At 46.7% G+C, this 13,458-nt stretch overlaps 2 long non-coding RNA genes across 3 annotated transcripts; one reads left to right on the top strand and one right to left on the bottom strand.

Moving 5' to 3' along the window:
- Window positions 1-572: 572 nt before the first annotated feature.
- LOC119086777 lies at window positions 573-8,590 on the bottom strand. The gene is made up of 3 exons (XR_005090131.1): window positions 8,293-8,590; window positions 962-1,040; window positions 573-878 (listed from the first exon to the last, which is right to left on the bottom strand). It is a non-coding gene; the product is annotated as an uncharacterized LOC119086777 (long non-coding RNA).
- Window positions 8,591-8,624: 34 nt separating this feature from the next.
- LOC119086778 lies at window positions 8,625-12,896 on the top strand. 2 transcript variants are annotated; one of them, XR_005090132.1, is made up of 2 exons: window positions 8,625-10,307; window positions 12,319-12,896. It is a non-coding gene; the product is annotated as an uncharacterized LOC119086778 (long non-coding RNA). The 2 variants fall into 2 exon arrangements; XR_005090133.1 differs by having other exon boundaries at window positions 8,634-9,977.
- The last annotated feature ends 562 nt before the right edge of the window (window positions 12,897-13,458 follow it).

Genomic DNA, 13,458 nt, shown 5'->3' on the forward strand with positions numbered 1-13,458 from the left:
AATGCTATTGAGTTGATCATTGATTTTTGCACTTTATTATGTTAATATGGTGAATTACAGTGCATTTCTGGGATAAATCCAATTTGGTCTTAATGTATTCTTTCTACATTTCATTGGTTTTGATTTGGATACATCAATAATTTACACTAAAAGAAATTGACAACAGTCCTTTGCAAAATATTTTTTTTTCAAACTTTGTGTTCATGAAGACCATTTTCTCCATCTGAGATTAAACATTTTCTATACAGTGATATTTGTATGGACAATATGATCAGGCATCACATCACTTACATTAGTTGCTTTGATTAAAAAAAAACCAACAACAACAAAAAACCAACAACCTGCCAAGAAGCAACTTGAGGAAGAAAGGACTTTTTTTGCTTTATACAGTGAGGGGGATGCAGCCTATCATGGCAGGGAAGGTAGGAGCTCTATTTTGTTTTCTGTTGCCATGATAAACACCATGACCAAAAGCAAGGTGGGGAAGAAAGGGTTTATTTCATTTTACAAGTTATGGTTCATCGTCTAGGGAAGCCAAGGCAGGACCTCAAGGTAGGAGCTTGAAGCAAAAAACAAACAAACAAACAAACAACAAAACAAAACAAAACAAAAAAAACCACAGAGGAGGAATGCTGCTTATTGACCTGCATGCTCTGAGGCTCACATCCAGCTACCTCTCTTCTAGCCCAGGACCACTTGTGTGGGGATGCCGCCACCCACAGTGGACTGGGCCCTCCTCCATCAGTTAGCGACTACAGGCCAGGTTTGACGGAAGCCATTCAATTGAGGTTCTCTCTTCCTGGGCGTGTCAAGTTGACAACCGAGATTAGTGACCACAGCACGGCAGCCGGAGCCTGAGGTGGCTGGTCATATTGCATCTATGGTTAGGAAACAGCATGAACAGGAAGTAGGGTGCGGATCATCAGTAACCAGTAACCCATGCCCTCCCGTGAGGCTCTACCTCTTAAAACAGGTTCCACAACTGTAGCCGGAAGGTTTCTCCGGTTCTGCCCGGCCTGGCCCCAAGGTCCCACAGCTGCCTGTAAAATAATCATTCAGAGGCTTAATATTAATTACCAATTGCATGGCCTATGGCAGGCTTCTTGCTAGCTAGCTCTTATAACTTGGCCCATTTCTATTAATCTATAAGTTGCCACGTGGCCGTGGCTTCCCAGTACTTTCACATCTTGCTTCTCTTGGCGGTGCTGGCGCCTCCCATCTTCTTTTTCCTGCCTCCCTCTTTAATTTCCTGCCTACCTATAACCTGACTTGCCATAGGCCAAATAGCTTTATTTATCAACCAATCAGAGCAACACATTTTCACAGTGTACAGAAAGACATCCCACAGCACACAAGAGCACCGCTAGCTGGGGTCCAAATGTTCAAACACATGAGCCTGTGCAGGACATTCCTCATTCATTCCCTTTGGGTGTAAGTAATACACTCCCCATTGAGAATGGAAAACTATTTTGTAACATCTCTTCTCTGGAGAGGTGTTATTTCCTATAAGAGCTGGAAAATACGATTAGTGCATATTTGTTCTTGGCTAGAAGCAGAGAAGCATTTCTTTGTGCTTTATTAACTGGAAAGATTACTTACTCACGTATATCCTGGGTTATTATGTTTGTTTGTTTTTTTCTAACTCATTAATAAATAGCTTCAAAAGTTCCATAGTTTTGGGAAGGAGGCACTTTTTGGCAAAATACTAAATTTGGGCCTCATTGTCTTATGAAATAATGGGAATAATGTAATAGCTAACAAGAAAGCTTAATAGGGAGGTTTTATGGGTCTGAACCTTAAAGCAGACAATGAAGGCAACCACAGACAAATGGGGTTTCATTAAACTAAAATGCTTTGCATTGTAGGGGAGGCAACTCACTACATGAAGACATAGCCTACAGAATTGGAGAAAACGTTCACAAGCATGCATTCTGATAAGAGAATACTATATATATGGCACTCAAAGATTAGCAAGAAAGGGCACATCCCAGTGAACAATGGGTTAACCGCCTCCACAGACATTTTCCAAAAGATCTACTGAAGGCCAACAGGTACAGGGAAAAAACGGGCTGATGGGATGGCTCAGTAGGTAAAGGCATTCCCTGGACAAACACAGTGACCTGAGTTCAATTCCTGGAGCCCAAAGGAAGGTGGAAGAAAACAGACGCCACGAAGTTGTGCCAGCCGCACGTGCATCAAGCACACACAACATTCACTGATAGGGAGATTTCCAGGAAAGCAACAGTGAGGTGTAATTTCACACCCTTTAGAACAGCATGTGTGCACTTCAATGTGTGCATGGGCCAGGAAATAAGAACAATGTGGTGTATGCACACAGGCAGTATGATTAAGTCTCAAAAGAGAGGGCAACCCTGTGTACTTTACAATATGGACAATTCTGGAAGCTTTTTGATACAGCCTCTTTATACCGGCTGCTTTGGGTCAACTTGACACAAGCTAGAGTCATCAGAGAGGAAGGAGCCTCGATTGAGGAAATGCCTCCATGAGATCCATCTGTAAGGCATTTTCTCCATTAGTGACTAATCGGGAAGGACCCAGCCCGTAGTGAGTGGTGCCATCCCTGGGCTGGTAGTCCTGGATTCTATAAGAAAGCAGGCTGAGCAAGCCACGAGAGCAAGCCAGTAAGCAGCACTCGTCCATGGCCTCTGCATCAGCTCCTGCCTCCAGGTTCCTGCTCTGCTTAAGTTCCTGTCCTGACTTCCTTTGGTTAGGATCAACAGTGGGATGTGGAAATGTAAGCCAAATAAACCCTTTCCTCCCCAACTTGGTGTTTCATCACAGCAATAGAAACCCCAAAGACACTCACATGTGGAATTAGAAAAGTTGAGAATATCGTGCTGGTTACCATAGGCTGTGGGAGAGGGAGGGCAGAGTGGAAGGCTGGAATGGACAAACGATCAAAGCATGCAATGGTCCCCCCAATAGATATGAGGGGATGACTTTTGAGATCTGTTGCACAGCAGATTGATGTTATGCAATAATAATTATGTATTTCAAAGTAAAAGTAAATTTCAAATACCCACAGAAAATGTCAAGTGAGATGATGGATATGTTAATTAGCTTGATTCAGCTCGATTCCACATTGCTTACATATGTCAAAACATCACATTGTATCTCATGAATGTATATAGCTGTGATTAGTCAATTATAATAGCATTAATAGGGCCAACAAGATGGCCCAGTTGGTAAAGGTGCTTGCCACCAAATCTGATGGCATGAGTTTGATCCCCAGAACTGACTCTTGCAAGTTGTCCTCTGACCTACTCACATATTACAGCACACATTCACAAAATAATATAAAAATAAACAAAAATTAAACATGATAAGGCCTTATACTAAAACTGAAGGGCTGACGTTTTAAAAGTTATTTTTCTCTCCCTCTTTATTGTCACTAAGGCTCAAGGTAAATGCCAGTCTTGAAATGCCATTGACTGAGACCCTCCAAAGCTTTGGTCTATGTTCTGTACTATGGTAGAGCTTTTGAGAGGGCCCCAGAGTTATCAGGCCTGTGATTTAGAATCTAAGGATTTGAGACCGTGGAACACAGGAACACAGGCAATGTTTAATTCATTTTAAAAAGAATTTATGTGTATGTTTTGCTTGTATATGTATTGATGTGTGCCTAGTGCTTGCAGAGGTCAGAAGAGGGCATCAAGGATCCCCTGGAACTGGAGTTACAGAGGGTTGAGAGCATCCATGTAGTTGCTAGGAACCAAACCTGGGTCCTCTGAAATAGCAATTAAGTATTCTTAACCCCCAAACCATCTTTCCAGAGCCCATGGGGAGTGTTTATATTGTGATTTAGTTAGGAGTTTCTGAAAGTTTTAGGGTTTTTGTTTTGTTTTATTTGAAACAGGGTTTCTCTGTGTATCCTTGGCTGTCCTGGAACTCACTCTGCAGACCAGATTGGCCTTGAACAATTCAGTGATCCCCCTGCTTCTGCCTCCTGAGTGCTGAGGTTAAAGGTGTGCACCATCGCTGTCCAGCTTGGGGTCAGTGAAGTTTAATGGGGCGGGTGTAGCCAATTATAGAGGTTGTCAAGTTCCACAGAAGGTTATATGTAAACTGCAGAACCAGGGATGCCTGTTTCATCTAAGTCCAAAGGCCACAGAGCCAGGGGAATCAATGGTGAAAATCAGTCTGAGGTCTAGGTTTGCCTAAGACCCTTGGGAGGAGCTTGGAGTGCTGCTCATGTGAATCTTGTGAGTCCAAAACCCTGGAGACGGACATCCAAGTGCAGGAGAAGGGTGTTCCAGCTTGGGAAGAAGGAGGGAAGAATTCACCCTCCTCCCATCAGACCCCAGCTGATAAATGGTGCCCACTCACCCTAAGGGTGGATCTTCCCATTCAGTTCCCCTCCCCAAGCAGAATGTGCCTCACAGGCACCCAATCATTCTGACCAATTGTGAACTACACAGCTTTGCCTTGAAAGCACACAGAGAGACTAGCCCAGAGCCCACAGACGTGCCGATGAACACAGTTAACACAGCAATGAGGAAACCATCACGGTGTCTTCTAATTCACATCTGAATTCAGCCATTGTAGAGAAAATGACTGGGTTGCTATTTCAGTTTTGGTCCATGGACTGTCACAGGTGCTCCGGTCTGGAACACCTCCCCTCAACCCTGCTTCTCTCTTCGTTTCTGGGTTAGCTGAGGAGACAGAGGATTAGGGTAAAGACTTGAGATGATACAAGGAGCTGGGGGAGCTGGGAAATCTGTCTCCTCTCACGAGTCACACTTGGGACAGAATTTAGCCTACTTCTTTCCAGCCAGACACTCTGCCATCGTGTGAGCTAGAACAATGGTGGCCTCCTCTAGGTCATCTTGGCCACTTAGGTTCATGAAAGCTGTTGAGGGTGGGACTTTGCTAACATTATCCATTATCTTTTATTTCCAGATTAGGGACTCTGAAGACTTTTTTTTTTTTAAATAAGAGTTTAACTTTTATTTATTTATTTTTTTTTGTGTGTGTGTTCACAAGCATGTGCCATGGTGTATGTGTGGAGGTTTTGAGCCTGTAGGATTCAGATTTCTCCTTCTGCTCTGCAGGCACTGGGGATTGAACAAGGCTCGGTGGCAATCGCCTTTACTCACTGAGCCATCCCTGGTCTGTGAAGACAGACTTCGTGATTAAGAGCTAGAATCAGCAGTGGGGGGCAAACTCCAAGGTCTTCTGAGCCCAATCTTCTGGATATTTTGACCCTTATGGAATTTCCGTTTCTCTGTTGTTAGCATCCTTTGGCATGTGACAAGCTGTAGTAATGGAGGAACGAAGCAGCGTCAGCATTTGTATTTATGGCTACTGTCCAGCCTTGGTTAATGGGAATGCGTGTGGTCTGTTGTGGTGGTAATCTAATTGTACAGAATTATTATTTTGATTGTATGTTAATAAATAAAGTTGTCTGGGGGTCAGAGCTATTAGAGCCATAGCAAGAGTGTGGCGGTGGTGGCACACGCCTTTAATCCCATAGATATCTGTGTGTTCAGGGATACAGCCAGCATTGGAGACATATGCCTTTAAGACCTAGGGGGCTGTACATTCAGACAGTGATGAGGCAGTCACGTGTTTGGGTTTACAACCAATGAGAAGGCAGAACAACATACTATAAAAAAAAAAAAAAAAACGAACCGACAGGAAGTAGGTCTCTTTTCGCGAAGCTGGGACAGCAGAAGGAAGGGTGAGATTTAGCTCTGAGCTCTGACCTCTCGGCTTTCTCTTTTACATTGTTTCTGTGTTTCTTATTTAATAAGACGGTTGGTTACATCTACAGTCTGTCTTAGAGAATTCCTGAAATCCCTCTTCCTTTCTCACGCTTGCTCATGCACATTTCCAGAAGCCTGTACCACCTTCCTTGCCTAGATTTGGGAACTGCATTTTTTTTCTTTTTAAATCCTCTTTATGCTCTGAGTGGTTGGAGGGCTCACTTGTTGCCACTCTCCTGCTAGGGGGGTTCAGGCCCAGGGGAATAGAGTCCCTCAAAGCGCAGGGGACTGCTAAGCTGAGCTCAACGCAGTGCTTCAGTGGTACTCAGTGGAGATGCCATCCCTAGAGAGCTCGATTCTTTGGCTTTTTGAGTTTTTAAATAACCATCATACAGTGCATGAAATGTACATCTAGAAAGAATACAATCAATAATTCCATTTGAGTTGCTCTTCATTTTTGTGCATTTCCCCCCCAGTCTCTACTTGCTATTTTTTTTTTTTTTTTTTTTTTTTTTTTTACAAATGATAACTCCTTTGTACAAAGAAACAGCCCCAGCATTGTGATGGACACAGAACTGTTTAGAAAAGCCAACCTCCAGTTTCCCTTTTCTGGATCGTCATAGCAGTGAGAGCCAGGGGGCTGCTCCTTCTGTTGTATGAGGTGTGCGCGGTGTAAATTATTTCATTTTGATTTGACTCTAGGGCTTTTAGAATTAGATTTTGCTGGACTCAGCTTTGATTTAATGCTTGTATACGTTACAGGTGAGTGATGGTAGATCCTATTCACCCAAAAGTCTTTGGCGCACCAGTAAGCTAATTAAAGCTACCCAACTAAGTAAATCCATTTTCAATTATCAGCAACACAATGACATTTTTTAAATGCACGGTTGGCATAGTACTTGAGAAAAGAAAAAAAAAAAAAAACAAAACAACCCAATCTATCATATACAGTGCTTGACATTCACCCAAGGTGCACCCTTAGATTTATAAATGTTTTGGTATCTTCTCATTGCAAAGATCATTAACTAGCCTAGATGGCTAGAGCAAGGGACAAATGGGTCAATGCCATGAATTTAAACGGTGGGTAGAGACTGGGTTTTCTTCCTTTTCTGACCTTATAACCACGAGTAAATTGTTAGTACTGAATGAGTTCTTGACTTTGCCATAGCAGAGATTTTGATGTGATTTGACAATGTAATTTTAAGTTTCTTGGTCACCAATTAAGCCGAGTGTAAATGGTCCATTGCAAATGGACCTACAGGTTGAGGGAACACTTGCCCATTCTCACCCTGTTGGTTTCTTAGGGACAACACTCATCAGAAGACAGTAATTCTAGTCCCTGCTTTGTCACCAATTAAAATGTAGGGCAACAACTTTCTCGGCCTAGGTTTTCTAATCTGTAGAATAGGATTGAGGGGCTGGTAGGATGGCTCTGTGGGTAAAGGGGCTTGCTGCCAAGCGTGACAATCTTGAGTTCAGTTCCAGGGACCCATGTGGTGGAAAGAGAGAACTCCCACAATTATTCTCTGACCTCCACATACATTCAGTGGAACATGCAAGCATACACACACACACACACACACACACACACACACACACACACACTAAAAAATTTAAAGTTGGGTCTGAGCTTTTAAGGTGTAGTACATGAGTTTTTGTTTTTTAATCAGGAATGTAATCTTGACATAGTTTTTGCCTTCTGTTATTCATGTTGTTTAACGTGTATTTAGTGACTTTTCTTTGGCGAAAGGCGGTATTCAACTGTCCTTAGGTAAGGAAGTTGGAAGCTCAGTGGTAGCAGAGCGGGAGGGCGAGACCACCCAACACACTTGGTAGCCACCTCTGGAAGTGCCCCCATTCCTTTTCACACTAGGAGTGCCCCACTTCAGGGCTGGTGTTGTCCACTCGGCAAAAGCTTGAGGCATCTGGGGAAGAAGAGCTCTCACTTGAGAAAATGCCTCCATCAGATTGGCCGGTAGGCAAGTCTGAGCGGGCACTTGCTTGCTTGCTTGATGAGAAAGGTCCAGTCCACTGTGTGAGGAGGTGGTGTCACCCCTGGCCAGATGGTTTGGGGCTGTATAAAAGCCTTAAGGAGAAAGCCAGTCACCAGCACTCATTTCCATGGCTTCTGCTTCAGTTCCTGCCCTGATTTCTCTTCAAGATGGACTCCCCCCTCCCCCACCCCAACTCCTTTCCTTCCCAAGTTGTTTTTTAGTCATGGTGTTTTATCACAGCAATAGAGAAACCTAACAAATACAAAACCCAAAAGGAATCTACCCAGAAAATATCAAAAAACAACTAAATTTAGCACTGTCTGGACAAAGTTGGCATGTAACAGCCACTGTATTTTCTATACACAGTGGGAGCTTTGCAGACAGGCTGGGACTGCTGTCTGGCTTTTGCAGAAGGGCACCTGGCAATTCTGATCAGAGGGGGATCGCTCAGAGGTTGCTGGAGAACAGAGTTCCCCAAGCCATGATTTAAAAGATCACAGTCCAGGTCCCCGGAGTAAATTACTGGAAAGGAAAAGGTTGGTGGTAGTGTACCCAGACACCTCAGCACACACCCTGTCTCAGCCGATCTTGGTGACCCACAGGAAACAGGCCGCCCTACAAGCTTTCTCATTCCATACTCCCAGGAGGTCCACTTCCACGCCCCAGCCTGGAGCAGGCTGTGATTGGCAGTGTTCCCAGGAAAGGGCAGGAAGATGGTAGGGACTGATCTCCCAAGCTGCTGCCCTGTGCCTGGTACTGGGGAGTTAACGAGGGTCTCTCTTGGTCCCAAACATTTGCCCGTGGGAGCGTGGAGTAGCTGGGCCCTGGAGAGTCTGTTGGGATTGCCGTTTGTGCGTTTGTGCAAACGTTCCAAGGCTGCATGGCACTAGCCACTTCAAGGAGCACGTGTTCCAACTGCCCTTCACCGGCGCTGGGCTCCCCGCTGTGGCCCCATCTTATCTCAGACCTCCTGGGCACCTCAGCTGAGCCCTGCTTTTCTTCTGCTTTTACCGGCCTTGGCTTCACATCACCCAAAGAGGCTCAGTGCCCAGCCCTGAGCGGGGAGGGGTGTGTGTGTGTGTCCTCTCCTCCCCAGCTGCTCAGAAGTGAGCGGCTCTCAGATGTTTGCCACCTGGGGACCACCCAGAAGTGTAAATCTTGCTCCCTCGGGGACAAATAGACCTCACCCTGTTACCCACTTACAGTCAGTTATATTTTGAAGCTGATGATACATTAGCCACTCGCATCATCTTGCCTCCAGGAGACCGAGCTGAAGACCCTGGGAAACTCGGGGAGACGATAAGCTCACCCAAGTCCGCGGGATGAAAGAAAGACCCGTAGCACTGTGTAGGTCTCCAGAGCGCCCTCGGAAGGGTATTTGCTTTCCCGGTGAATCAATCCTAGGTCTCTAAGGCGAACTTAAAATTCAAGTCAGTGAAGATGGCTTGCATAAAGCGGCCAGTTGCCTTATGTGAGTTCTTTGGTCCCATTGCCTTGCCCTGCTGGAGGTGCTGTGCCCCTTTCAAGCAGTGACTCCTGTGAGGAGGGCGCCAGGAGAGTCTCTGGCTCAGCCTCAGTTTTCTGCTTCCAGAGAGGGTGACAAAATCCTTCGCTTGACGTAGACCAGCTGCCAGCTTTCTGCTTAACCCGGAGGGACGCTTTCCCACGCTGGGACCGGAGTCATCGTTGCATGAGTTGCCAATGCTACAGCGATTCCACTGTTGTGGGTAGAGCTGATCTTCCCTCGCACATTGTTGGGGCCCTTGTTGACTTCCGTCATAATGCCCATCAAGGACCCGAGTGGGGGGACGGCTGAGAGCAAACCGCTCAGTAGTGTCCTAGAAGACCAAAAGCTATGTCAGACGGCCGTGGCAGGCTCTGCCGGTTCTGTCTCCCCTAGACCTTGGCTACTGGAATGCTTTCAGTCACTGACTTGGCTGACCTGTCCTCGGTCTTGTCTGCCCCTTGACCCAGAGAAGGAAAGCACAGTGAAGTGCGCTTTTTCTCCCCGTTTTTTTTTTTTTTTTTTTTTTTTTTGTTTGTTTTTTGTTTTAACTCGAGCTGACCTTGGATTAGATTTTTAAGTCAACTTTTGCTGGTCTTCTCAGTAATACGAATGGAAAAATCTTGAAGCTTCTGAACTCCTGTTGCTCAGTTAAAGCTGCAATGTCTCCTGCTATTGACCCCCTCATGCTTCCAGCACCCCAATGCTTTCCAGATAGCCTGCTTCTTGCGCAGCGGAGTCACCTGCACCCGTGTATGTGAATTCTTCCCTCCTTTTCATACTGAACCACACTCTAGACACTTTTCCCCCCCCCAATGACTTGGCCCACCAGAACACCATTACCACTGCAGTCACAGCCGCTACTGGAGCCAGCCAGCGTGTGCGCAAGGCCCGTTTCCCAGCCTGCTTTGGGACTGTGGTTTCACTGACTTCTGTCCCCAGATTTTGCTCTTGAAGCCTGGCCTCGGCTCCAAAGAGACACTTTTCTTGGGAAGGCCCCTCTGACCCTTTTGGAAGTGTCAGTACTGTGTAGAGGAGATGAGCTCTGAGTGACTTTTGTCCCTGGCCATGGTCGCGTCTCAGGTAATTCCATGCCAGCACCCAGCTGCCAGCCGGAGGGACCAGAACCAGACTTGTGTGTGTTGTACAGTCCCTCCTTTCCATTTTTGCATCAGGGAACCCAGGCCTACATGACTAGGACATATCTGTGGCCACTGCAGGTGTTCTACCATTTCTGTGCTTGGAGATAACTCCGTGCACGATGGTAGATGCAGAACCTGAGATGCATCTGGCTATAATCGATCTGTTGCAGCACAAGGCCAGCACGGGACCTGGGCTGCGGGTGGGGGTGGGGGGGGGGGTGGGACAGAGGAGCCAGAATCGAACTGCATTGAGAAACTGTGTTTTCTGCACATGGTCAGCGCATTTGACGTCTGCCTTGTTTGGAGCAAACCTGTTACTCTTGAGGAGCTGGCACAAATGGGGAGCACAGGTATTTGCAGGCTTCAGCGTTGTGACTCCCTCCCATATGCCCCGAACCACGGTTCTGCGGAGTGGATCCTTTGCAACGATCTCAGGCTTCACCATCCTCTTGGATTTGTAGCACAGTTTCTTCTTCATCTTCCTCTGGGCCAGGAGCCACAGCCCAGCCCCGGCTTGAGATCCTTAATGGACAGTGGTGGGACCTACTTTCCTCCCTACTTCCGTGTTTCCTGGCTGACCCGTTCCTGTCCCTCGACAGCTCTAACGTGCGGCTGGCACCTCCACACCCAAGCCTGCCTTTGATGAAGCCGATGGCATCGATGTGCCTCCTGTGCCTCCTCAATCTATTGTTGTTGGTTTTCTGCTTACTGTGGCGCCTCTTCACACTGTCCATGGATCAGCTTGATTCCAAGAACCCCCGGGCCCTCGAGGCAGCATTTTTTTTATCGTGGTGTCTCTACCACCTTGGCTGCACAGTTGTTCGGTGGCCTAAATACCCCCACCCTTAAACTTCCTTTGATGATGGAGAGGTGGGGCTCGAGCCTCTGTTTGGAGCCCCTGCTTTGACAGGTCCAGCAGCCAGTTCTAATTCAACCTTCGCCACATCCCAGCCACTCAGTGCCGCCGGCAAAGCGCTATCGTATGCCTGTCAACAACCATTCATCTTGCCATTGCATTTACCTTATCAATCCCCCCCCCCATTGGTGAAGCTAATACTTTCAGCATGGGAGCCACCACCAGAAGCTCAATACTGAGGACTGTAGTTTATCATCTGTCCACACCGCTGTTAGCTAACTTGTACCCACAGGGTCCACAGCCCCCAGCTTTATGCCTGGACCATTTTGGTGCCTTAGTGAAGGAACACAGACTTTAGCACCATAACCTTGCCCGCCCGTGGCTCTTTGATTCTGATATCTGTAAGAGCCCCTCTGTCCTTGGGGGTCATCATTCTCCTTCCTGCCTGTAATCCTAGCCATGAGCGAAGAAAACTTGTTACTACAGCAAGCGGTCAGCATCACTGAGAAGACACAAGAGCCAAGTGGCAATGTTGTGTTTTCTTGTGTTCAAATAAGGCGGGACCTATCCTAGCAGGGTGCATCCTGTTTCACTACCGGGTACCGCCAGCATCATATGGGCCCGGGGTAGGGGTGGGGGTGGGGGGTTGGGGGGGAGACTTCTCACCTTCTGTCAGAGGTCCTGGTAAACCTCTGGCTGGAACACTCTGGGGGAGGTGGGAGGGCTCAGCCTTCTCTGTTGTAGCCAGATACTTCTCACGCCTCCAATCTGAGCACACGGGACATCCCTGACCAGAGCTCATGCACAGATGTCAACAAAGGCCAGGACCACTTCTGTGCTTGTAGGCCCTTACATTCTCACACACAGGGGGAGCATGTGGCCCATGTGGCTGAAGTGCAGGTGGCACAGCAGGAGACACCATGGGACTCCTGCTTGGGGATACTTCTCCCCAGGAGCTCTGTTGTCTTGAGCTCCTGGGGGAGCTTGTGGCCAAAGCATTTTGATTATGGTCACAGGGGACAAGGCTGCTTACTGTTTAGTGTGGTGTGGCTAATTTATTATTTTATTATTTTTTTTATTTATTTTTTTGCCTCAGTGAAAATACCTGGTCAACGAGCTACGGTATCTCCTCCAGTGTCTGAAGAGACGGCACCACGGCAAAGTCACCTGTGTTAACAGGTGCCCCCCGAACCTTTGGTGAGACGACCCCAGCTCTGGCATACACAGGTTTGGCCAGTGCTTATATCTTTGTTGAAGTCAGATGTGTAGGCACACCACCCCATCTCTGTTTCCTGCTGCAAGATCTCTGCAAAATTAAGACGTGGAAGCTCATTTTAAGAACCAGAGTGACTGTTCTCCCCACAAAATCTTGCTCCATCGGGAAGAGGATCAGTTTTATGTCCTTAAGAAACTCCACTTTCTGACTTCCCTTCTGAACTTTAGAAGTAAGGGATTTGAAACTAGATGGACACAAGGCTGGAGGATGCAGAGTCAGGACAATGTGGTCTTGCTCTTTTTTTTTTTTTTTTTAAAAAATCTCCGTTCCAATTTCTCCAATATCTCTGCAGGTGGCATTGCACCAGCTGTGTGCTGGAAACGGTGCTTGATATTTCTCCCTTAAAATGTTTTAACATCTCTTTTTGTGTGTGACTTATGAAAAACAAGTTGGACTTAGAGCCTGCTTCAATCTGTGTTGCTGTAACGAAATACCTAAGATGAGGGGAGTTTATAAACAACAGGGACATAGAGCCCGGGTATAGATCAAGGAACTAGTGGGCTCGGTGTCTTGTTGAGGAGCCGCTACTCATTAACGACACCCTTTTGATGTCCTTAGATGTAGAAAGGATGGGTGGGTCTGAGGATGTGTTCACTGCCGTAAGAGCGGTAAGCCCTTTAAGAAAGGTCCTGACCCCATTCGTGGGGGATCCGTGAGTTAATAACCCAGTGGAAGCTCATCTCTTGGCAGTATCACACTGAGGGTGAGTTTTCCCATGTGAACACACTTAGGCCGAAGGAGCAAACAACCCCCGCATCTTGTGATGTCCTTCAGAAGGGATAAACTGAGCATCTGGACGCACAAAGGATGGTCAAGCCAGCACCTGTTCTGTAGTGACTGAAAACACTCTTATGTATTATCGTCCTTACTGTGCTGCTTAAAACTCAGAAAACGCCGTCTTCACGGAAATGCCCAGATTAGGGCCCATTAGGAAGAAGACTCACTCTAGCCTCTGTCCAC

The sequence above is a fragment of the Peromyscus leucopus genome, chromosome 16_21 (assembly GCF_004664715.2).
Source record: "Peromyscus leucopus breed LL Stock chromosome 16_21, UCI_PerLeu_2.1, whole genome shotgun sequence".
Lineage (NCBI taxonomy): Eukaryota > Metazoa > Chordata > Mammalia > Rodentia > Cricetidae > Peromyscus > Peromyscus leucopus.